This window comes from Protopterus annectens, chromosome 8.part0 (assembly GCF_019279795.1).
Source record: "Protopterus annectens isolate FY-2018-M chromosome 8.part0, PAN1.0, whole genome shotgun sequence".
Classification (NCBI taxonomy): domain Eukaryota; kingdom Metazoa; phylum Chordata; order Ceratodontiformes; family Protopteridae; genus Protopterus; species Protopterus annectens.
Genome location: NC_056741.1, coordinates 1370187561 through 1370212916, shown reverse-complemented (window position 1 = coordinate 1370212916; position 25356 = coordinate 1370187561). Strand labels below are relative to the sequence as shown.

Below are 25356 nucleotides of genomic sequence, written 5' to 3'. Positions count from 1 at the left end.
AATAAACAAAAAACATTAATGAGCACATTAACTAAGACTATAACTATAATTATAACTATAACTATAACTGTGACTATGTCACAAACAATGGCCATAACAGTCTATAGTTAAAAATTAAAGCCAACTGTAGGATGAATTTGTGACATGAAACCTTACTGTAATACTATGGTTGCCTCTCCCAAGTTTCTCTTTCCAACTGTTGAAGAAGCTCTGAGTGGCACCTTCTCAGATCACTATATCTGAGCCAGCACTGCTCAACAGATTACACAATGTATGTGGCATCACTCACTACTCTTGAAGTGAATGGCAGGCATCAACCTTATATAGGGGACTCTCAAAGCTGCAGATGCATCATGTGGTGTGTGCAACAGGTGCAGAAAAAAATGTATTCTCGCTGTTGCACCATGAAGGAGTCCTACTACACCCAGATCCTGCAGAGGCCATGTCAACTGACAATGTCATGCCCATAAGTGAGACTAATAACTGGGGTGTGACACCACACATCACAGGCAAGTGATGTGCATTGACAGGCAGCACAGTAGAGCAATGCCCATTTATGGCAGCATGATATAAACATTCAGTAGCACAGTGAAGAGCATCATCTGCATGGCCAGGCTCCACAGAGGCACATACTCTACATAATCTACATGCCTGATCATGGTCACCACAGGCAGCTGGGCTGTATGGGTAGCATGATGAGTCTGGCCATTACTTCTCTGCATTTGTGAAGTAGAGCTGCCCACCTACAAAGCTTTGGAAAACGTAACTGGTCACAGTACATAAGCAGGAAGCAGTCTCACAGTGAGTAACAGGGCTGATAACACATTGGGTTATTTGGTAGAATTTAGAAAACACTGAGATAGATCACCTTATTAGCATAACCACAGTGCTTTGAGCCCCTTGATAGCAAGAAGAACACCAAGGTCATCATGCTACAAGATACTGGACTACAGAGACTGATAAATTATTGCAAACAAAGAATAGTACAGAAAACCAACATGTAGGGAATTCAACAGATGATAGGATAGGGCAGCTCTAGGTTGACCGGTACATCTGACATATCATACTGGATACTGTGTGCCAATGCTGCAATGGCTCTGGCAGAGATACAGCAGACTGGAATACGGTGAGGTGGTCAATGCAGTTAGGACACAGGGAACAGCCAGGAAGTATTGCAATGTTTGGTGGAACCATACAAACTACAAGGACACAGGAAATGGGCAAAATAGTCTCAGTTTCCATGATGGGGTAACATCCATTTATGCCTCACTGTCCAAGCACAACAGGTTGTATTCCTTTGAAAGGGACATGAGAAACAGGCATAACAGCTGACATACCCGTAGGGGCTGGGGAACCATGGAGTGCACAGGGAAGCTATTTTTGCATGCCTACATAAAAGGGGGTGCTAGGTCTGTAGTGCAATGGAGACAGACTGTGCTATAGGTACTGCAGCAGGGGCAGTGCATGTGGACTACATGGCCATGAATAACACAATCTGGCACAGTGACATAGGTTATTTTTGCATGCCTACATAAAAGGGGATGCTAGGCCTGTAGTGCAATGGAGACATACTGTGCTATAGGTACTGCAGCAGGGGCTGCGTATGTGGACTACATGGCCATGAATAACACAATCTGGCACAGTGACACAGCATGACATAAGGCACTATCAACCACAAATGTGGTGGGGGCAGTGAGGTAGGTAATGTCCAACATGGACAGTCCTATACACACAAACACATTGATCCATGTGTGTTCCCACAGGTGTACTGGTGCTGTCATGGGATCTACAGAAGTGCAGTGCTCAGAAAAATTCTACACACAGTAGACTCTATTTAACCATAGCAGGAGAATCCTGGAGAAAGATAAGGTATTCAGAGACCAGACATGGCAGGAAATGGTGCTGAAATAAATGCTGTGGATGGAAACAACCAGACATTGCTGCAGGCGCATCAAATAATCTCAGACATTCTCTTCCATGTGAAGATCAGGTTGCAAGACATAGCTACACACAGGTCTGTTACTGTGGCTGCTCTCACAAGACCTTGTCAGGTGACAGAGAATGAGCAGTTCCTTATAACTCTTAGTGGAGAACTTGACAGGAAACTACTTCCTTATGACAAGTTGGATGTGGGGAGCTGGAATGATCAGGACGGCCCAAGTGTCTGTTGGGAATGTTCCAGGTAGGAATTGGTAAATACCAGTATTTTAGTACATTGGTAGCACATTTCCCTAAAGAAGATGGACTTCACCATGTGCTTCAATTTCACCCAGGAACATTAGGACTTTAACTAAGGACACCTGCAGCAAAGGTTATGACCGTTCACATGTCTGTGGGAGAAGTATCAGGTAAGTTGTGTGACATGTTATTGCAAGCCAACACTGGCAAGCACCTTTGCACAATGTACTCGCACACAGCATGCTGCATTTCTGTCATCCAAGGATATCAGGACCATGATGAACACATCCTGTACAAAGAGGTATGCATGTGCTCAAAAGCATTACATACTGTTAGCATGCAGCAGTCTATGTGATGCATAAGGTTAAATTATCTGCACACTTTCAAAGTTCCACTGGAAGGAATCCAGTATTACAGGTTTGCACATACCTCAGGACAGTATGCCTGTAGATGCTAATTATGTTGGCATTGTATGCATGGCACAGTCAGATGCAAAATCAGCAATGGTAACAGTGGAGGGAACATTCTCCTACATCACAGGTGAGGAGATTGAGGAGCCCCAGGAAGGCCCTCCAGCATCAAGTCCCAGTGGAGCTGCACTGTTTCTTGTAAAGTTTGAGATACAACATCCCTTAAAGAACAAGGGAAGGCAAGACACAATGGTAAATGAGTGTAAGACTAATTGCAGAATCTCTGTTAATTAATACAGTGTCATGTGCTCAAAGTTTTCCATGGCATCCAACATTGGGTCATACAACAGTAAGAGAATCTCTTTCATTTAAAGTAATGGGATTTTCTTATCATGGATATCCTGGCCTCCTGGTTAGTTCTAGAGTGGATTTCGTGTATCTGACAGTGAACCCCAAACTTTGGAGTAGGGACACAGTGAAGCTGAGATGGAGTGGAACAGTTTGTGGAGAGGAAGTCTGTATTAATAAGTTATCCAAATACTGGAATATTTGAATTTCCTGAGTCCTGCAGAAAGCAATGACTGGGGCTAAACATATTGTGAAAACCCTGGCAGCTGTAGATAGTCCTAAAAGGCAAAGCAGATAACTGAAAGTGTGATGAATAAGCAAAAAACCTAAGAAGTTTCCTGAAGGAAAGGTGAAATGGAATGTAGAGGTAGGCGTCGTTTAGATCCAAGGACACCATGAAAGCTTGTTGTAGAATGAAGGAAGAAGAGTTTGGAGAGACAGCATCTTGACAGATGGGACCTTGAAAGGGGTGTTGAGAGTGAACACATCAATCGCCCTCTTTTCCTGAAACCAGGAAAAGTCTTGAATAGAACCCTTTCCTAACTACTTTCTGTGGCAAGTTCTATACTGCCTTATTCGAGCAAGGCCTGAATGAGGGGTGAGAGTAGCTTTATTTGATTGTGAGGAAGAGGTTAGATGTCTTGAACAGAGGAACTTCCTTCCAATACATTATTCAAATAATGGAGAGAACCAACTTGTGTGTGATAATGAGTTTCCACTTTTCTACAGAAGAGGTGAGCCTTTTGTATGGGGAAGATTAGTATCGAGGGGGAAGGGAGGGCATAATGGGTGGTCAAACTGACTTGTCTGGATAGGGAGGCCTCCCAGATTTAGAATCCCATGTCTAGTTTGTCTTGGAACCTTTTCTTAGGCATTTTCTTGGCCTTATAAGAGGGCCTGGACTTCCTGCAGGCAAATTAAATGGGCTTAGCAAGGTAATTTCACTGGTATCTGGATAATGAGGAAAGGGAAATTTGTCTGCAATCCTTCATAATTTCCCCCTGCTCTTGTATGGTTTTAAACACACTGGCTGTGCCAGGATCAAATAATAGGTCCCTATTCAATGGAGAATCAGGAAATTTTCCTTTACTGTCCTCAGGGAGGGACTGAGAGCATAGCTATGCATAGCTTCCAATGACAGAATCTGTGGCCACTGCTCTTTAGCAAGCTTCCACTGAATCATAGCTGCATTTGATGCTAAACTTGGCCACTTGTGAGGTCTAAACAACCATAGACATGTCCTGTTGTTTACTGGCTGGTTCTTCCTTTATAGCCAAGGCTTTGATTAGGTTCCCCAAGACAGACAGGAAATATTCTGTCATTTGGGTCTGATCATTCAGAACTCTGAAGGCTAAGATGGAAAGAACAGGAAGGATCTGCAAAGAGGATCTTGTACAAAAACGTAAGTTGCTGGGTTTCCAAATACATACTTAGGGAAAAAGCTGCATTTGTAAGGTTTTGGGTATGAACGACTGGCAAATTGTACAGTTTTTATAACTGTGGTCTGTGGATAAACAAAAAAGGCACTGGGACTGGAGATCCTTGTAGGGAATCTGCCAATCATAATCATAATTGCCCCTCCTAACTGACATCTAATAAAGTACCAAACAGCAATGCAAGAAAGAAAATCATAGAAGGTTCCCCAATAGGGCATTTATCTGGACAAGTGAAGGTCAACTGTATCAACGACAGCACAGAAAACAGACTGATAAGTGCAGGACCTGCATCTGGACTGGTGGAGAGACAGTCTAAGGTTTCACCATCATACATCTGTTTATATACCACTACTATTACTTTACAGAAGGTTTTGGCTTTGGTACACTGGCTGGATGTCTAGGTTTTCTGGTGAGATAACCCAACAGATTGGAATAGTACAACAGTGATCTAAGGAAGGATATTATGAGTAAGAGCAACTAACACAACTATACTATGTTTATCATTTCCACTGCTGCAATACCCTTTGGGTTATATGGGTTGATTATAAAAGCCTAGCCAACCTGGGAAAAGGAAGGATGAGGAATCAGAAGCCTATGGAGAATGGTCCTTGCAAAGCCGGTCTTGGATCTGGAGAAAGACTCCAGTTTTTAATGCCATGTAAAGATATGTACATAGGACCATGTAGCTGTGTCTAGAATGCTTCTAGAGTCCACCCTTTTCAAAATGCTACAGAAGAAGACAAGACCCACATACAGGTATGCCCTGACACTGCCTGGAACTGGGTGGCATAATGAAAGGCAACAGCTGAGGACAATGATCTGGAAACAGTCTGTTTTGACATAGGTTGTCCCTTTGTAGTTCCAACATAAGAAACAAATAGCTGATCAGCTTTTCTGAAGGACTGGGTTTTGTCAAGGTAGTACTTGAACTGCTGACGCATGTCCAGAGTACGTAGAATCCTTTCTCCCAGGTTCTAAGGATCAGGGTAGAATACTGACAGACTGATGGCCTTATTCAAAGCTAACTCTGAAATAACCCTGGGCATGAATGTGGGATTTGTCCTTAATGGCACCCTATTCCTATGAACAACAGACAGGGTTCACCCACCATGAAAGCATGAAAGCCTGCAACACAGATACTCTTCTTGCAGATGTCAGAGCAATGAGAACATGTTTCTGTGAAATGAACCTTAAATATGCTTGACCTGCAGATTCATATGGAGATGTGGTTAACTTTTCTAGCAAGAAGTTAAAATCCCAGGAAGGAGCAACCTGTTTTCATGGAGGTCTCAAGTTTAATACTCCTTTCAGAAACTATTTTACTAAAACGAATGAAGAAAGTGGAGGATCCATGAGCAGACATGCTGAAATAGTCACAAGATGTACCTTGCTATAGGAGTATAAAAGGCCAAAGGCTATTAACCTGCACAAATACTTAAGCACCAGTGATGTATAATCCCTGATAGGGTCCTGGTTATTATCTAGGCACCAACTAGAAAACATCTTCCACTGCCAATATAAGATTTTCTAATAGCACATTTTCTTACCTCCTTTTGTACCTGCTGTACATTCTCTGAAAAAATGTGCCTTAAAAAAGAAATAGATTTGAATCAACCAGGCAGTTAGTCGAAGATGTTTTAGAATTGGATGCATCAAATTACCTGCCTTTTGTGACTAAGTCCAGTTTGTAAAGAAGCTTGTGGTAACTGCAACTGGTCATTCCCATAAGAAGGGAGGACCAATGCTGCCCGAGACAAAAAAGGGGTCATCGCAATTCTTTCTGGGCAGTCCTGAAAATTCAGACTTTATCAGGATTTCAATGGAAAGGATGGAAATGCATAAAGAAACATTCACATCCATAGGAATGAGAACGCATCTTTTTTCCAGGCTTGTTTGAAGGAATCCTTTAGCAGAACATGTTGAGTTGCCTGTTTTGAAAAGAGGCAAAAACCCTCCCTTGTTCAATTTCCATTTGTGAAGGTCTGTCCTAGTCCAGCTCAACTTGTCTACCACTATGTTTTGCTCTAACAGAATGTAGGATGCTTGGAAGGTTAAACAGTACTGAAGAGCTACCTCCCATGCAATCAGAGCCAGCTTGCATAAGGGGTACAACTTTGAGCCCCCTTGCTTTTTGATATATCACGTCACTGTGGTGGTGTTGATAATCATCTGCAGAGGTCTTGGGGATCATAGATGATGAAATGATTTTAAAGCATGGATCACAGCCAACATCATTTTGTGGTTTGGCCGGTCTGAGGAATCCTACAGTTCTTGTACCTTAAACACTAGTGAAACTGTCCTACAAACAAAATTTGAGGCGTCTGTAGTTAAAGACTGACTTGGAGGCAGAGGAAAACAGGGCAACACTTGCATTTGCTTGTATTTGTAGTCTCCAGCAATGCCATTCCTTTTTCACAAATTCCAAAATTGTAATCTGAAATTTCCGAAGATGCAAATGTTGGGTCCATGTGTGTTTTTTTAGAAACCATTAATCTTTCTCATGTGTAACCCAGCAAGGTAAATTATGAGAATTATAGATGTCATGAACCCCAGGATCCTGGATACTCTCTGGCAGAAGTCTGAGACTGAGCTGAGATGCACAGGAAAGGTTACATATAAAAACCCACCTTTTACAGCATCAAAAAGATTTTTGCTGCAAAGTGTCTACAAAACATCCTAGAAAGACAATCCTGCGATAGGGACAAGGAGGATTTCAGAATATTTAGCTGGAGTCCCAGATTGGTCACAAGAGGTGAAACCCATATTAAGACACTTGACATCTGTGAAAAGACTCCGAAAAGATAAGTAAATCATCTACATTAGGAAAATGTGAATGCCACTCACTCCACAATGAGCTACAAATAGAGCTAGATGCTTTGTAAAGACCCATGGAGAAGTAGGTAACACAAGGGGTAATGCAGAAAACAGATAATGTGATCCAGAGACAGCATATCTGAAAATTTCCTGAACCCATTGGCTATGGAAATGTAATGGTAAGCATCTTTTAGATCCAATGTTACCATAAAGCTTCCCTGAGGAATGACAAGTAACATATTTTGAAGGGTCTCAACTTCTTGAATTTTTTTTTTTATTTTCACACACACATTTAGGAAGGAAAGATCTAGAACTAGTCTTCAAGAAGAGCAGGTGGTAAGATTATGAAAGACCTCCACGTCTAAAAAATGTACACAGGTGCTTGTGTGTGATGTCATGAAGTGGAGAAAATCAATACTGCTCTTTCTAATCCAACATATTTTGTAAGAGCACCTTCAGGATCAATTTCCTAGAGTTTTCCAGCCAGCACCCCATGTTCATGAAGTCCAATGCAGTAAAGGGGCAACTGGCCTAACTATCCCGAGTCATCAGCAAACACTCCATTTACCAGGAAGAATGTAGCCACCTACTCAAACTCTTTTCAGAACATAACTATCCCAATGACCACTTGGTCAGTATGTATTCAGAGGTCTCCCTCACAAGGAACATCAAATTTCAGCCCATCTTGAAACATGGCTTTCTACCCAAACCTCCGGTTACACCGAGGCAAGACTTTGTCCGAGCTTCCACCTTCCCATCAGCTAGGACATGTACCCCATCATGGATTTCCTTAAGAAATACTGGTGCATTACCCGCCGGGACAGAGAACTATGCCAGTCATTAAGGGGAATGACCCACCTTTTGCTACAAAAAAAACCCCAAAACATTAAAATCTCTGTTTGAGCAGTCTGAGCAGCTCCTCCCATCTCTGGCCATGGACTTCCATCCTCCCAAACCAGGCATAAGACCCTGTGGCTCAAAAACTCCAACACATATCAGAAAGCAAACGCCAACCACGAAGATGGAAAGCCACAACACTTTATTCACATGTCCCAGTGGAACAATACATCAAATGAAACCCAACTCCTTAAATACAAACACATCAAACTCATTATTCTATCAACCAATTGATAGAAACTTACATTTTAATACCATTTTCCATAGAAATACCCAAATGATAAATAAATATAAATAAATGAATAAATAAATGGTAAAGACTACTCCAAACATTTAATGTTATACAAGAAACAGCATTAAATGATATTATTAAGTTCTGTCTTAAAAAAGACCCTGTGGCCACTGCACCATCTGCAAACACATCTTAACATGCACCGCATGTACCTTCCCCCAAAACAAACACACATTTCGGCTTAGGGATCATCTGGACTGCGACTCCTGCAATGTTATTTATGCCAGGGTTTGCTCCCCCTGTAATGGCTTTTACATAGGTAAAACAGCCAGAAAGTTGTCTGACAGAATCAAAGAACACTTAGCCATCTGGCACTCAGACAGCAAAAATGCACTAGCTAAATACAGCCACGTTTGCATTGATTTCATTGGCTTCAATATAATATAATATATATATATATATATATATATATATATATATATATATATATATATATATATATATATATGCTGTGACAATGTGACGTATTGCCAGCTACGCCAGGAGAAGTAGGGAAGTGGATGTGTAACATATGCCAGCACAGTTAGGTGAAATTTTGTAAAGAATTATATGTCATGTGTATATCAAACTGATTTGTACAGACGCTTGTGTTGAAAAATGTATTTGTAAAGCTGCTTGTGTTAGAAATGTACCAACAGTGTACTCAGCTGGACAGAAAACTAAATATACATGTAGAATTGTAACTGTTTAACTGCATATGATTTAACAGAGGATACTGGAAGCGAATATATAATATATATAAATATACACACACACATATATACATACACACACACACACACACATATATATATATATATATATATATATATATATATATATGTATACACACACACACACACACACATATATATATATATATATATATATATATATATATATATATATATATATATCTACAGGTTTATAGGTTGGTACTGGGCTATATGCCCGAAGGCATATATTAGTCCAGCCACATTGTGCGGTATTCACCACCCCTTTAGTAGTTCCCTAGACCCTTGTACTTGCAGCTAGTACCCTTGGCCCCTATCTAGTAGTGCTGCTGGTGTGATCCCTGGTGTGAACTTTCTGTTACCCATCCACTCATCAAGGTTCCTCTTGAAGAGTGATAGTGAGTGGCTGTGTCTTATGTAGGTCGGGACCCTGTTCCATAGTAAGGGAAGTCTCTGCGAAGGGAATCTATCCATCCAGCATGTTCTATTCATTGTTGTGTTGAGGTTTATATCCCTAGAGCGTTATATGTATATATATATATATATATATATATATATATATATATATATATATATATATATATATATATGTATAGTTCCCCTTTATAATCTTGAAATACTGAAATCTCGAATTTCAGTATTCTGAGACCATAAAGGTGAATTTTTAAAACAGAGAAAGTGCATAATCGCAAATTTGAATATCTCAAATTCGCTGTTATGGCTTTACGCTTCGTTATGTGTGGTGTTTTGTGTGGAAGGTGTACGGTGTCGTGTGTGGATTTAGGTACAATTTAAGGTAAGTGAGTGCTTTGTAAGGGTTTTGGGTGGGAGTATGAATGTATGTGAGTGTGTTTGTAAGTTGTAAGTGTGGATTAAGGTAGGCAGGTGAAAGTATGAGTGTGTAAGTGTTGGATGTGTTGGTGTTTGTAGGTGTGTGTGTGTGTGTGTGTGTGTGTGTGTGGGACTATAGAATGTCTGAGTGTGAGTTCGCTGTCTTTTCCTGTTTGTGCGATCTCAGAGTTAGTATATATAAGTAGAGTAGGGCGGGGGCGCAGGGGGGCTTGCCCCTGCTTATATGTAGTGCAGGTGTGTTGATTTGTTTTGTAGTGTTTGTGCATGTTTTGTTGTTTGATTTGTTGCAGTGTGGGTAGGATAGTGTATGTGTTGTGTGCTGCATGGTGTGTTTATGTTCACGATTTTGTATTTCTCGGTTTTGTGGTTTCAGGATTTTGAACGTTCACCTTTATGGTTTTGAGATACTCAAATTCGAGATTTCAGTATTTCGAGATTATAAAGGGGAACCATATATATATATATATATATATATATATATATATATATATATATATATGCATACATACACACACACATATATATATATATATATATATATATATATATATATAGAGAGAGAGAGAGAGAGAGACACACACATCTATATACATATACGTATATGTATATATAGACATACACACATATGTACAGCTATATACACAAATATAAACATATATATATATGTATATATATATATATATATATATATATATATATATATATATATATATGGATCCAATTCTTAATTTCGAAATTACAAAATCCTGAAGTTCAATATATCCAACTTACAATCCCGAGATCCTGTAATCTCGAAATTAAGGAAAAAATAAAAAACACATCAAAAACATGTTTTTGCAGGGGGGCAAGCCCCCCTGCACTCCCCACCCCCTGCAACTTAAATATACTAACTCAGAGATTGCTCTACAGTGCAGAGAACAGGAAGTTATGTACTCACCATAACGTTCCATGTATGTAGTCCATCTCGCCTCACATTCTTAACAGTGGGTTCCGGCCAAACTTTTCTAGCTCGAAGTCTTCTATTGGCTGGGCTAAGCAGGTATCCCATGGTGCACTGCTCCATATCCCCAGATCTAGTTTGCTGCAAAACTCATTCATACCCCATGCATACACAACATTCATATAAAAAGAATATGCTAAAGTTAAGGGAACTCTGTAAATAAAAACCTAACCTCCAGATCCTCCAGGAAGGGGGAAGGTGGGAGGGTAAGTAAGAATGTGAGGCGAGATGGACTACATACATCGAACGTTATGGTGAGTACATAACTTCCTGATGTTATGTAGTCCTAGCTTGCCTACATTTTTACCCGTGGGACAGCGTCCCTAGCACCTACATCCTGGGTGGCTCATAGGAAAATACTCCTAAGTACTGTGCAGCCAAAGGACGACCTGCCCCTAGAAACCACGCCCAATTTGTAATGAGAAACAAATGTGTGAGGAGAAGCCCAAGTAGCTGCTGCAGCACATATATCATGCATTGACAATCTGGCTTGATAGGCTGTAGATGCAGAAACAGCCCGAGTAGAGTGAGCCTTGACCGGAAATGGCAGATCTTTAACTCCTGCTTGGTAGGCGAAAGAGATGCAACTAGATATCCATCTGGATATGGTGATCTTGGAGACCGGGGACCCAATTTTGTTTTCTGAAAAGGAGACAAATAGTTGATCAGACTTCCGGATATCTTTTGTTTGGTGCAGATAGAAATGTAACTGTCTGTGTACATCCAATTGATGAAATTTAAATTCTGCCTTGTTTGAAAATTGAGGAAAGAATACAGGTAACTCAATGGATTGATTAAGATTAGACACGGAAGCCACTTTAGGAAGAAAAGAAGGGTTTGGTCTAAGAGAAACCCTGTCCTTATGGAAAATTAAGTATGGAAGTTGGATAGAGAGGGCTTGAATTTCTGAAACTCGCCTTGCTGAAGTGAATGCTGTTAAGATAAAAAGGCTGTTTTCCAGGTCAAGAATTTCAATTCACAGGTAGCTGCAGGCTCGAAAGGTGGTGAAGTAAGGGCTTGTAGAACAAAATTGAGATCCCAGGGCATGATAGGTTCGGAGACCGGGGGACGGAGTAACAGAGTACCCTTCAGGAAAGCCTTGCAGAGTCTATGAGCCATGAGACTAGGCTCATTAGCCACATGAAAATTAGAGATCCCTGCCAACTGAACTTTGATGGTAGCTGCTGCAGAACCCTGATGGAAAAGCATAGACAAAAACTCCAAGACTGAAACAACTGGAGCTGTGTAAGGATCAATTCCTTGGGTATGCGCCCAAATAGAAAACCTCTTCCATTTGCTGGAATAAATCTTCCTAGTAGATGGCTTATGAGAGGAAGATAAAATGTGAACCACTTCCGGTGAAAATTTATGAAGCCTAACTAACGACGAAGTGGAGTAGCCAGGCTGTCAACCGGAGGGTCATCAGAGAGGGGTGGAACTGTCCTGACATGTCTGTCAGTAAATCTGGTTGAGGGTCCAGAATCCAAGGAGTGTCCACAATGTATGGTTGAAGAAAAGGGAACCAGACTTGACGAGGCCAGTGTGGAGCAATCAGAATCATTCTGCTTCCCAAGGATTGCGCTTTCTGAATCACCTTTGACAGCAAGGGAAATGGAGGGAAAGCATAAAGCAGACCGGAGGGCCAATCGTGAACCAGAGCATCCCTGGGTGACTCCCCCTGTGGGGGGATCAGCGTGAAGTAGTTGCTGCATTTGGCATTGAGGGGACTGGCAAAAAGGTTGCAGCAAGGCTGACCCCATCTGCTGAAGATTCGTTCTGCAATTAGACAATTCAGGGACCACTCATAAGGCATCAGAATAGCTCTGCTTAGCCTGTCTGCAATCACGTTGGACTTCCCCGGAATGTGTGTTGCCACCAGAAACCGTTGGGAAGTTACTGCCCACTGCCACACTCGCATGGCCTCTCTGCACAGGGGGTAAGACCTGGTTTCTCCTTGCTTGTTTAGATACCAGACTACTGACATGTTGTCCGAGTCTATTGCAATCATCCCTAGAGGTAGAAAGGTCTGAAGTGCCTGCAACGCAAGTAGCACCGCTCTCATCTCTAGGACGTTGATATGCAGATGTATCTCGTGATCTTGCCACGTGCCTTGGACTGTCCTGCCAAGATAATGCCCCCCCCCCCATCTGGGAGGCGTCCATGGTCACTGTGGCAACCGGGATGGGTGGAACGAAGGGCCTTTCCCCGTCCAAATTGTTGGTGCAAAGCCACCAACTGAGGTCCTGTTTGCATCTGTCCATGAGCAAAATAGGGTGAGAAAGTGGAAATTTTTGGAGGGACCATTGAACAAAGAGGAGCCATTGGAGAAGTCTCATGTGCAATCTCGCTAGAGGAGCCAACATAATTGTTGCTGACATGGTCCCCAGGAGTAGGAGAACCCATCTTGCCTACACTTTCTTCAAGGGCATTAGGATGTGTATTTGTTGTTGTAAGACTCTGATCCTCTCCTGCGGTAAAAATGCTCACATTTGAATGGTGTCTAATTCTGCGCCTATAAAGGTGACACGCTGCGATGGCAACAGAGCAGATTTTTCCCAATTTAGTGTTATGCCCAACTGTTGACATAGAGTGATGGTAGCGTCCCTGGTTTGGACTAGTTGATGCCTGGTGGGGACGGTAAGGAGCCAGTCGTCCAGATACGGAAACACTTGGAATCCCTGATGTCTCAAGTGAGCCGTCAACACCGCCATACACTTGGTGAACACCCTGAGAGCTGTGGTGAGACCAATGACTCCTGGATGCCCTGTCCATTTTACATGGTACAACAATGGAAAATTTGGACTTCTGTACATAGTTGTTCAGTTGGCTGAGATCTAATATGGGTCTCAGGTCCCCTGTTCTTTTCAGCACCAAAAAGAATCTTGAGTAAGTCCCTAATCCGATTTGGTCTGCGGGGACATGCTGGATAGCTCCTTTTCCTAGCAGCTTTGAAACCTCTGAGGCTGCTTGATCCCTTTGACTGAGTGGAATGTCTGGGATTTTTTTGATTGAAGGGGGATCTGATGTAAACGGAATGAGGTAACCTCCGGAAATTATTCGTAATACCCATCGGTCCTGGGTGATTCTCTTCCAGGCTTCCGGATATAACGAAATTCGACCGCCGACTGGCTCCGAATAAGCACAGCCGGGCACTCCCTCAGGAACGAGAGTAGGGAGAGCCATGAAAGGAATCGCAGTCTCTCGAATTGCGGGGGCCCCTCTGCCTCTAGGGCAGTGTCTCCCTGAATAACCTCCCCCTCCTCTGCCTCTGGAGGGGGACTCACCTTATGCAGCAGGAAAAAACCTCTGTGATTTCTTGAACCACATCTTCCCACCCCGCTGGGCCTTGGGGTAAGGCCTAGAAGGAAGGTAAAAATGGACCCCTACGGCAGACAGGGCCTTTCCCTCTTGCTCGCACCTGGTGAGGGTGTCTTTCACTTTGGTTCTGAACAAAGAAGAACCATCAAAGGGGGCGTCAGTGAAGGAAGACTTGAAGGCCTCCGCGAAATGACAAAGGTGCAGCCAGGCTTGCCTTCTATGGGCGACTCCTGAGCTTGCTGCCCTACTCACTCCCTCGGCTGCGTACGAAATGAGCCGCATGGAGGAGTTCACAATGGAATTGAGGGTAGACGCCTGGGCGTTAACTGTCTGGGCCACCGCCTCAGGGACATTACCCGCAAGAATATCGCCTAACTCCTTGAGGAGTTCTCTCTGGAGCAGAGTGAAATTAAACAGATAGTTCAGCGACCGTAAGGTAAAGGTTGCTGACGAGAGGGTACGCCTCCCATACCGGTCCATGGTCCTAGACTCCTTGTTAGGAGGATGGACAGAGGAAGAGGTCTCTGCTACTTCCTTTTGAGTGGCCGCCGCCACCACCATGGCATCTACAGGGACTCCTTTGGACAAAAACTCCTTACCCTGGGGAGCATAAAGAAACTTCTTGGGACACCTGGGTACGGGCTCCACAGAATCAGGGTTTTCCCACACCCTTCGACAGATCAAATCAAGGAGCTCGTCGAAGGGTGGGGTCACCCAGGAGGCAGAGGGCTGAGCACCAAAGGCCTTAAGGAAAACTGACTCCTCCTCGGAAGGGGTTTGGACAGCCAGTCACCTCTTTGCTTCAGTATCTCCAGGATGTCGGAGAAGGAAACATCATCAGAGGATGACTTGGGGGACCCCTCCGATTACTTGAGGTCAGTATCAGAGGTGAGGGACTCATCCTGGGAGTCTATGTGCTTCCTCTTGCATATTTTCTTTGTAGGGGGCTCCTCAGGCATGAACTCCGAAGGGCTATCAGAAAGTTGGGGACCACTCGTGGGGGTATCCCTAGGCCTTGGTGCTGTGCTGTCCATGGATAGGTGGTGATCAGAGGCTCTCACCGGAGTGGTAGAGTACAGCGTGACCGATCCGCCTGATGTAGATGATGATCTGGCCAGTGCAGTCCGCATGGCCTTGAAGGCCGCCCCCCCCCCCGAGTCCGAGGACTGGCCAGCCTCCGAGACCAAGATGGGAGTCGGAGTTCCCCAAGCCGAGGCACCGAGAGGGAGACTTGGAACCGGAATATGTCCTGAGATGTCCCCCTCGGGCCCGACTGAAGAGTCCCGAGTCCCAAACCTCGAGGACAGAGCCGACAGGGTCGGAGCCGATGTCGGTACTGAAGGAGCCAGAGGGGCCATCGGAACCGGCCTAGGAACATCACACTACGCGGAACACTCTGGCTCAGAAGACAGAGATGCGCTCGGAGGAGTAATGATTGAAGAAGGGGTCGGGACGGGCTCTGGAGCCGACTGGGCCAGAGCCGAAAACAATTTTGCCAAAGCCGGTGACTGGAGGAGCCTCTCGACCACCCTATCAACATCCACATCCGAAAGGGTCCTGGAGGATTTGGAGGACAGGGAGGGAGATCGAGATCTCCTCTCAGGAGAGACTGGTCTGAGACTGGGCGATCGGTTCCGAAGATGTTCCAATATAACTGGAGCCGACACCGGTTCCATCAACACCGACACCTCCTGCGGATCTGAGGACAGTGGAGCCGAGGAGGTTGATGCAATTTTTGTGACTTTCTCCGGAGGCTCCAATGAAGCTGACGGAGCCGGTCATCTCTTTTTAGACTTGGATGATTTAGACTTAACACTGGGAGAAGAATGCAAGGCCTCTTCGAAAGAGGGTTTCAAAAGTCCCTTTAAGATCAGCTTATTCTTTCTCTCTTGGAGCATTTTGGGACTGAACGCATGGCAAAAACTGCAGGACTCCTGCAGATGAATGGCTCCCAGGCAAAAGACACAAATAGAATGCCCATCCGTGATGGACATTTTGTACCTGCATTTACAGCACTTTTTGAAACCTGAAGGTTTGTGCTCCTTGGAATCATTGGACATTTTTACAAAACAAACACCAACAACATAACCTAAGAGAAGGTCTGACAAGAAACTCACAGACACTCAACACCACAAAAATGCGGGAACCAGTTATAAATTGAAACAGTACACACACACTAGCAACACACACTGAGACCAACTATGTCAAAAACCTTGAACTAAAACGGTTAATGACCACAAGGTAAGGGAAAAGAAACCAAACCTCTAACTTAAACAGTTTGACGAACAGACAGGACGAAAGGACTAGGTCCTCTAACTGAAACGGGCCTAGCCTGAGGGAACAGTTAGTGGGATACCACAAACAATCACACTACCAAAAACCTAAATAACTCTAAAGACAATAACTATGAAAATAGCTTTTTGTTTATGAACAAAATTTTTTCTCAAGACAAGAAAACGGTACTTAGCCACATCCAAGAGCGAGACCATGTCCGAGCTACAAGAGCGGCAAATGAGATCTGGGGATATGGAGCAGTGGACCATGTGATACCTGCTTAGCCCAGCCAATAGAAGACTTCGAGCTAGAAAAGTTTGGCAGAGTCGGAGCCGATATTCGGCTCCGAACCCACGGGTAAGAATGTAGGTGAGATAAGACTACATAACATCAGTAACGTTCCCATTCTACACTGTATAGCAATCTGCATTACTGTTCTCTGCACTGTAGAGCAATCTCGGAGTTAGTATATTTAAGTTGCAGGGGGTTGCAGGGGGGCTTGCCCCCTCCAAAAACATGTTTTTGATATATTTTTCTTTTTTTTTTTTTAATTTATTTTTCTTAATTTTGAGATTACAAGATCTTGGGATTATAAATTCGATATATTGAAATTCGGGATTTTGTAATTTCGAAATTAAGAAGTGAACCCATATATATATATATATATATATATATATATATATATATATATATATATACACACACAACCACACACATATCTATCTATATATATATATATATATATATATATATATACAGATAGACACAAGGCACACACACAGATATATTTATTTATTTGACATCTGTTGACCAGGTTAGGCCAGCTGGGTCGAAGTCCTTTTTCAGTAGAGACCAGGTAAGAAAAGCTCCACAAATAGACAGTCATATGTATAAGTACACAGGCATAAAACTTAGCTATTCAAGCAACATTTACAAAATTTTTAAAAAATTACAAAAATAGAGAAAAGACATGAGATTGCAAATAGCTTCTAAAAATCAGAAAAGTAGAAACTAGTAAAGTACAGAGTAAATGGTACACAAATAGAAATATTTACGTTCTTTATCGTTAGTTCACCTGAATAGTAGCAGTGGGAAAGAACTAGTTGGGTAAAATCATTTTTGTTTGTGTCTATAGTAAAATGCAGGTACATGGTAGAGAAAAACAGAAGTAGTAGGAGTACTGGAGAGAAATTAGGTGGAACAGAAAGGAAGTAGGGTGATACAGGTATGGGAGGGAAACAGGCTGGCAGAGACGTAGGGTCAATCATTGGGGATGATTACACTGACTTAGTCTTGTATTGCTTAGGTGTTTTTTTAATCCATTTCTGAACTGGTGTTTGGGCTTAATATTTTGAATGTCAAGTGGAAGTTTATTCCAGTTCTCAGCTGGTGAACAGCTGTAACGATTTTTGCCAAAGTTGATCTTTGGATTGTATATGGAAAGGAGATGTTGTTCTGAGCTCCGAGGTGTCCTAGGTGGGGAGTAGGAGGAGATAATAGAGGTAATGCTGGAGCAGAAAGAGGGCTGGTGCAGTATAGAGTGAATTACCTGGAGCTGAGAGAGGAGAAGGTTATGAGGAAGCTCTAACCAGGTTAGTTTCCTGAGTGCTAAGCAGCGATGAGAAAAGTATGGCAGTTCAGCAGCAAATTTGGCAACCTTGTTATAGGTGGTTTCTAATTTAGAGAGAAGTGTGGTTTGTAAGTTGGTGAGTATTTGAGAGCCACAGAGAAGGGTTGGTAGTAGGTAGGCATAGGGCTGTCTTGGCTTTACTAGACAAAAAGTTTTTGTTCCTGTAGAGGAGTCCAAGTTTTTGGTGGGTTTTCTTAATGTTACTGAGTACATGTAGGTCAAATTTTAGCTGGTCATCAATAATGACCCCCGAGTAGTTTGGTGGGCGTTTCAACTGTGATGGGTGTGTTATTGTGGGAAGTGATAGAGAAAGAAGATTTTAGATGATACATTGTTTTTGGGGAAAAAAGCAAGAGTTTACTCTTCTTTGGGTTTAAGATTAGATGGCTTTGGTTGAGCCAGTTTTCAATAGACAAAAAGGAGTTCTGAGTTGTAGTATGTAGATCTGAGAGGGTATCAGGTATGGTGATGACTGTGGAGTCATCAGCACATTGTACAACAGATGACTGAGGAGTGGAGGTAAGTAATCGATTGGTAAAAACATTAAATAGCAGTAGTCTCAGTATTGAACCTTGGGGAGCTCCCATGTTTATAGGGAGTTCTGGGGAGACAGCAGAAAGCCATTTTACAGATTGGAAATGACTGCTGAGGTAGCTAGAGAATCATGAGATAGTAGAGATAGATGGGTTGAGTTCAGAGAGTTTATTTAAGAGGAGGGGGTGAGAGACAGTGTTGAAATCTTTTGAGAGATCAAGAAAGAGGCAAGAGACTAGTTTGTTCTGGTCTTCAGTTAATGAGATAGTGTTGATGAAGGCGATGAGGGCAGTACAGGTACTTTGACTAGGGTGAAATCCATGTTGGGTGGGGGTGAGAAGTTTCTCTTGTATGAGGTATTGTAGGACTTGTTTGTGAACACATTTTTCCAGGATCTTAGAGAGGGGTGATAGAATTGCATTGGTTTAAGGTGTAAAATTTTTTCCAGATTGCTGGGACTTGGGCCTCAGTAATGGATCGGTTAATGAGAATGGAGATGGGTAGGGCTATGGAGCTGGCTGCTTTCTGGAGAAAAAGTGGAGGGAGATCATCTGGTGAGGCGGAGCATGGTTTACGTTTAAGAAGTAGGGATTTAATGTAGTTGGTGGATACAGTTTTCAGGAAGAAGGCTGAGGAGGTGTTGGAGGCTTTAGGAGGGTTGGTAGGTGAGGTAGTGTCGGTGCTGGAGTTAGGATGGTTGGTTACTTTGATAATGGAGTATATGAAACAGGAGTTAAAGTCAGAAGTAGTTTGGAGAGGAGTGTTTGTAGTGTTAGGTTGGGGAGAGGAGGGGTTGCCTGGATGAAGGATTTGGTTAATAGTATGCCAGAATTTCTTTGGGTTGTTTAGGTGAGTTTCACGAGTTTTGTGTAGTAGTTTCTCTTATCATTGGTGACAGCTTTCTTAGTAACGTTGCGTAAGTGTCTGTACTGTTGGAGATGGGAGGAGAGTTTGGTTTTAGTCTAGCGCTTCCAGGTTTTATGCCTCTGAGTCATTAGGGTGCAGGTGGAGTTGTTTATTAGCCAAGGGGATATGGCTGATTTTATTCTAACATTTTGTATGGGGGCTAGGGAGCTGAGTATGTTAAGGAATATTTTGTTAAATTCCATTACTGCTTCATCAAGGGGTAAGTGGTTAAGGAATGACCAGTTGATAGCTGAGAGATGGCTGGTTTATTAGTGTCAAAGTTGTTTAATTTGTGACATGCTTTGATCTTATGCAGTTTACACGTCAGGAGTAAAATGGAGGACTTTAATTGGGCAGTGGTCACTAATGGTATCTGGTAGCGTTTCGGGGAAGTAATACTTATGGGGGTGTGTTATCGGGATCCAGTCAAGGAGAGATGAGTGATTAGTAGAGTTAGCTGTATAAGTAGGTGTGGATATTAGTTAGGTGAAACAGTGTAAATTAATGGAGGCAGAGGGGGATTCAGTGGATAGAGTTAACCAGCTGATGTTGACATCTCCAAAGAGTATTGGGAGGTCAGTACAGAGTGAGGAAAGGATACTTTCCAGTACTGCAATGTTGTCGCCAGGAGGAATGTAGATTTCAGGTATGCTGAGTGAGGTGTGAGCATTCAATTTATAGTTTGCAACAAGAACTTCTGCAGGTGAGGCTGGAGAGGTGGGGATAGTTAGAGAGGTTAGGGTAAGGTGGTCAGAGAACATGATAGCAATGCCACCTCCTTTTTATATATATATATATATATATATATATATAAACATATATATATGGGTCCACTTCAAAATACTGACTTTCAAAATCCCTAAATTCAAAATACTCTTACCAAAATCTCTAAAGCTGAAAACTCAAAATATCAAAAAAAAAAAACCCAGAGTACAGCAACACAACTATATTGCAGCAGATGTACAGAGAGAAACATATTACTCTTCTGCAAGTATAGGCAGGGGGGCACGCCCCCCCCCTGCGCCCCCCCCCCATACCTCCTGCTACTTAAATATATCAAGTCCGAGATTGCACTTCACTACACTAAAGTGCAATCTCAGAGTTGATATTTTTAAGTAGCAGGGGGTGTGTCAGGGGGGGCCTGCCCCCTGCTTATACTTGGAGAAGAGTAATATGGTTTGTGTTTTATTTTTTTCAGTATGTACTTTTGCTGGAATATAACAAGTGTTGGTATCCTGTGTGTTTTCAGTATTTTGAGCTTTAGAGATTTTGGTCTCAGTATTTTGAGTTTAGGTATTTTGAAAGTGAGTATTTTGAAGTGGACCTATATATATATATATATATATATATATATATATATATATATATATATATATAGATATAGATATATATATATATATATATATATGTATACATACACACATATACACACACATTATTTATTTATTTTATTTATTACATTTTGTTAACCGGGAATGTCCATTGGCCCAAAGTAGCCCATTTTCAATGGAGGCCCAAGGAGAAAAAACTCCAGACAGAAAGATAATATTAAAAAACATTCAAAAGTAATAACTATATTTACAAGAATAACAAATTAATGTTTAATTAGTACTTCATAAATGGAGACAAAAGAATTACTCATGCAAACCAGTTTGGGTTTGTGAAAGACAGATCATGCCTCCTGAACCTGATCGACTTCTTTGAGGCAGTCACCAAAGCCGTAGACGAGGGTAAGGTGGTTCACACAGCCTATCTTGACCTCGCCAAGGCTTTTGACACCATCCCCCATTCTGGAATTATAGCTAAACCTCAATAACTAGGTATAAATCCCTACGTCACAAGATGGGTTGCCAACTGGCTCACTGACAGAACCCACACTGTAAAAGTTGCAGACTCCAAATCTGACTTCAAACCAGTGACAGGTGGAGTACCACAGGGTTCAGTCCTGGGACCTCTCCTGTTTGGTATCTACTTCTCTGAAGTACAGGCTAACATAGAAGGCCTTTGGCTAACGAAGTTCACAGATGATTGCAAACTAGGAGCCATATTCGAGTCCCCAAAGTATGTGGACATCCTACAGAAGGGCCTCACTGAGACAGATGCCTGGTGTCAGAGCCACAGCCTCAAGCTCAATGCCAAAAAGTGCATTGTCATCCCCTTTGGTAAAAACTCAGTACCCATTAACTACCACAAAGGCAGCAGTCTACTTAATCACACACAAAAAGTGAAAAAAGGACCCGGTACCAAACGGAGCACAGCCAATTTATTAAGTAAGCACTTTCGGTAGGGTAGTTTACCCCACCTTCCTCAGACTACAATAAAATCAACATCCACTTCTCCTCTGCTTAAATGTTTAAAACTACGGCGTCAATTATTCAACTGACACACAATTAATTAAATAAAAGAACAACTCAATTGAGTATTCTGCATATTAACATTAAACAGTTTTTTAAAAACAGTTTTTTTAAAAATTCTTGATTATTCACCATAAACCCATGAAACATAAAAACGTGAAGCACACGACAACACAAACGCTCTAACTCCCTTAGCTTTAAGAATATGAAAATAATGCTATACATTGTATTAAATTCCATATATATATACATGTATGTATGTTTTATCTTAAATGCATTAATGCCAATGTTTATTGTATCTTATACGTGAATAATTTATAAATAATTTAAAACCCAATACTTAATATTTATATAACAATATTATTAATATGTTTGATGAATATATTATTAATAAATTATTAATAATTTATTAATGAACCAACAAGTTAAAGAACAAAAGTAACTGTTCCCCACATTCACTAAACCTAGCCTATCAAACATTTCTTATAATAATTTTAAATACATATTTGTGATCCTATTATTTATATTCACAAAATGCACGGCAAGAATATACATTTATGTGTTAGATTGCAGAAAACACTTTAGTCTGAGGAAGGTGGGGTAAACTACCCTACCGAAAGCGCTTACTTAATAAATTGGCTGTGCTCCGTTTGGTACCGGGTCCTTTTTTCACTTTTTGTGTGTGAATTTCAAAGTGCCAGCTTTTTTCTTAGTAGCAGTCTACTTAATGCCAAATGTGTAATAAGAGACCTTGGGACCCAGGTGGACACTAGTCTCTCCTTTGATAATCACATCGCCACAGTAGCTTGGAAATCCTACTACGTGGTGCACCTCATCACAAAAGGGTTCTCCTCCAGGAAAAAAGAGGTCATTGTTCCCCTCTACTCGACACTCATTAGACCCATTATAGAGTACAACACCCCTTTTGGAATGTGCCTCACAAGACATCTGCAGCAGCTGGAAAGGCCACAGAAGTACCTCATAAAGAGGATTACTGGCCTCAAACAGTGCCCTACACTGATCATCTCAAAAAATGCCAGCTTTACTCTGTAGCATATGAAAACGCTACCCATCTACGTCAAGCAAAGTTCCTCATTAGCACTCTTCAAGAAAAATCTTGATGAGTGGATGGGAAATAGGAAATACACCCCGGGGATCACTTCTGTGGCTCTGCTCGACAGGGGCACAGGAAAATAACTTTCTTGGATGGCGTAAGCCAGGGACCCTTGTTGGCTAGGCTTACTTAGGCCCTTGGGCCGATAGCCTAGTACTTACCTATGAACCTATAGGATAAAGAGAGGTGTCAGGATTCAGGAAGGATGAGTACAGGAGCATTCCCAGAGAGAGAAGAGATAAAAGTGGAGTAAGGTTTTAAAGGAAGGGAGATTCTGGGTAGTTCTAATGTGAAGGGGAAGAGAGTTCCATAATCTGGCGAAGGAGAAGGATAGTAAGAGTTGACCTGGATAATGTAAATGTTTCTAGAGTTCCAGGAGACTTTGATTTGTGGATCTTAGTGTTCTATGTGGCTGGTGGAATTTTAAGGTAAAGGAGAGAGATGAACAGCTAGAGTGTTTAAAAATGAGCTTGTGTGCTGTTGTTAGTTGAATGAAAGTTAGGTAGTTTGGGAGTTCCAACCAGTTTAGGGCATGGAGGGAGTTGCAATGATTAGTGCAGGATTTGGATCCTGTGGCAAACTTAGAAATTTTATTATAGCATGAAGATATTTTAGATTTCAGGGTTGATGGGAGATTAGTGAGTAGTGGGGCTCCATATAGAAGAGAGGGGATGAGGTAGGTGGTGGACAGGAGTTGTTTGGATGAAAGAGAAAGGTAGCGTCTGTGACGATAAAGCATTCTGAGCTTTTGATGTTTTTTTATATTGGTTTGTAGATGGATGTCGAATTTTAGCTGGTCATCAATAAGGACGCCCAGACATTTTGCATGGGGAACTATTTCAATAGAGGTCTTGTTTTGACTGAGTATAGAGAAGAGTGCTTTGTCAATGGCAGTGTGTCTAGAAGGGGAAAAATAATTATTTTGAATTTGGATAAATTAAGGGCTAGATTGTTGTCAAGCATCCAGGACTCAGTGGAGGAGAAGGCCTTTTGAGTAAGGTTTATTAATTTGGGGAGAGTTTTGGCAGAGCAGATGATAGTAGAGTCATCTACTGGATGAGTTTAGCATTGGGGATTTTTTGGTGGAAGTCATTAATAAAAATACTGAATGGTAAGGGACCCAATATAGAGCCTTGAGGAACAGCTGTTGGGGTGTGCAGGAAAGTAGCAATACAGTAGTTCCATTTTACAGCTAGTTCCCTGGCTGAAAGATAGCTGGTGAACCAGTTGACAAGAAGAGGAAAGGTTAAGATGAGAGAGCTTAGAAAGGAGGAGCTTATGAGAGACAGTATAGAAGGCCTTGGATAAGTCTAGGAGGAGGGTATAAACTATGTCGCCAGAGTCTCAAGCAGAGTTGATAATTTCAAGGAAGGAAAGGAGGGCAGTGGTGGTGCTATGTCCTGGTCTAAACCTATGTTGTGTTGGAGTCAACAGTTGGTTGTCAAGTAGATAGGGTAAAAGTTGCAGGTGGATACATTTTTCGAGAATCTTGGAGATAGGGGATAGGATAGCTATTGGGCGAAAGTTGGTGATTGAAAAGTTGCTACCTCCTTTGTGGAGAGGAATGATGAAGGCTTTTTTCCAGATGACTGATACATAGGACTCTCGGATGGAGTGATTAATTACGATGGTGATGGGAAGGGCTATGTCATCGGCAGCAAGTTTGAGAAAGTTGGATGGAATGTTGTCTGGGGTATTAGAACAGGGTTTTAATTTTCATAGGAATTTTTTTTATAGTGTGGGTAGGAATGGACTTGAGAGTGAAAGGAGAGGACTGAGAGTTATTGGAGGTTGAAGCCATGGTTTCGGATATGTTGCAGGAGATATTATTTGGGAAAGATTGAGGTAAGTTTGGCTATGGAATCAATGAAAAAGGAGTTGAACTGGGTAGCTAGGAGAAGGTCAGGAGAGTCTGGGTCAGGGCAGGGGTTTTCTTTCTTGTCTGGAGAGAGAACTGAGGCAATGCTACTCTAGAATTTTTTGGGTTGGTTTTATGGTTGTTTTGAAGTTTAAGATAGTAGGATTTATGGTTGATGACTGTTTGTTTTTTTACTTGATTTCGTAGTTGCTTGTATTCACCAAGAGAGTTGGGAGTTTTGAATTTTTGATAGTATTTCCAGGTTTTTGTCTTGGAAGTGCATAATAATTTTTGTCTCTTTGGTTAGCCAGGGGGCTGTTTTGGATTTGAGTCTTCTGGTTCTGCAGGGGGTTAAGTAGATCAGAGAAAACTGTATTGAAGGGTGAGATGGCGGCGTCCAAAGGAAGGGACTTTAGAGGGTTCCGGTT

The 25356-nt window shown here is 42.0% G+C and overlaps 1 protein-coding gene across 6 annotated transcripts in view; it reads right to left on the bottom strand.

Annotated features, from left to right (window-relative positions):
• CEP164 (centrosomal protein 164) overlaps positions 1-25356 on the bottom strand; it is a 1424585-nt gene that overhangs the window by 144783 nt on the left and 1254446 nt on the right. The window lies entirely within an intron of this gene.